The following is a 1,551-nucleotide window of genomic DNA, read 5'->3' as shown; positions in this document are numbered from 1 at the left end:
TGAGTGTGATTAAATTCTAACAAATTAATATTTTTAAGCCCCTGATGACAGAGATGAGAAAAATTATCTTGCATAATTGTTAAAGCTAATACATAAAGACAAACTATAGAACCAATTGTAATAGAAATGAATTGTTAGCATAAACATTTCCTTCTAAATCACCCTTAATCCTTACACTGGAATCAAACTGCTTTCAGCATTAAAATACTTTGGGTTTTCACCAAAAATCCCTCTAGACAGCCTTCATCAGCTGCCAATACATCTCCATCACAGACCCAAGTAGTCTGTTCATTCTGATTAGACGGTGTGGAGCTAATTTAAAATATGGCCTTTGTTGTGTCTACAGAAGCCTAATCAGCTAGGCAGATTCTCTGACACGCTGGCATCCAATCCGTCTCCACGTCACTGAAGCAGAAAGACAAAGATTATGGCCATCAAAGTATATCTTCAGGCAGAGATGTAACTCTCCAAACTAGGGCTTAGTTAAAACTGTCATGTTTTAAAATCACTGTAAGGATACTCAGATTTTTGATAGAATTTTCAGGAAGCTTCAAGTGTCTCAGTTGTTTTATCTTGACTAGGTCTTAATGGTAAGCGTCTTGCTTTTCCTACAGTATCTTACAGATAGAATGGTTTTATATACATAAAACAAGGTGATTTATTGAGAAAGTTTATATTATTTTGAGGGTTTTTTCTGATGTAATCTCACCAGAATATAATACATATCCTCCTCTTTCATCAGTAAGAGTAGACTGAAATTGTGTTTCTTTCTCTTTTTTTTTAGATTTTTTTTTAATGTGGGCCATTTTTAAAGCCTTTATCAAATTTGTTACAATATGGCTTCTGTTTTATGTTTTGATTTTTTTTGGCTCTGGAGCAGGTGGGATGTTATCTCCTCAACCAGGGATGGAATTTGCACTCTCTGCATTGGAAGGTGAAGTCTTAACCACTGGACTACCAGGGAAGCCCCCAGATTGTGTTTCTCAAGTTCTGGGTTCTGCCTTAACGCCCTTGGTAAAAAAAGAATGCCTTTTCTTCAGAGCCAGAGAAGGGAATCTGACAGACAATCTGTTTGGCTGTTTTCAAGGTAATAACTACAGAGGCTTGTGTGTTAATGAGATGTAGGCTCAGGTATCTTAGGACACATGGGGACAGAGCATATTGAAAAGGTAATGCCTCAAACTCAAATGCCTGGTTAGATTCAGGCAAGAAGGTTTTTGGATTCGGGTTTATGCAATTGGTGGTGACCTGGCCGAAATCAAATGAGTGGTAGAAACTTGAATAGAAACAACAACAATCCTAGGAAGTGCCACCATCTCAGAATAGGGCACATAAGCTTGGACATCACCAATGATCATCCTTCAGTAAGACTCATAAACTCTAAACATATCTGCTCCAAAGGGTAGGAGTGAGATCTCCAAATTCATCAGAGGACTTTTTACTAATCCTTGAAATAAACCAAACTTTGTTTACAATCTAAAGAACTGTATCATTTCTTGCCTCTAAGATTAGGGAGACAATTTATTTATACCTATCATATTTGTTTTTAAA

The sequence above is a fragment of the Bison bison genome, unplaced genomic scaffold (genome assembly GCF_000754665.1).
Source record: "Bison bison bison isolate TAMUID 2011002044 unplaced genomic scaffold, Bison_UMD1.0 scf7180017864390, whole genome shotgun sequence".
Taxonomy (NCBI): Eukaryota; Metazoa; Chordata; class Mammalia; order Artiodactyla; family Bovidae; genus Bison; species Bison bison.
The sequence above is the reverse complement of the archived record's forward strand: the minus strand, read 5'-3'. Positions refer to the sequence as shown.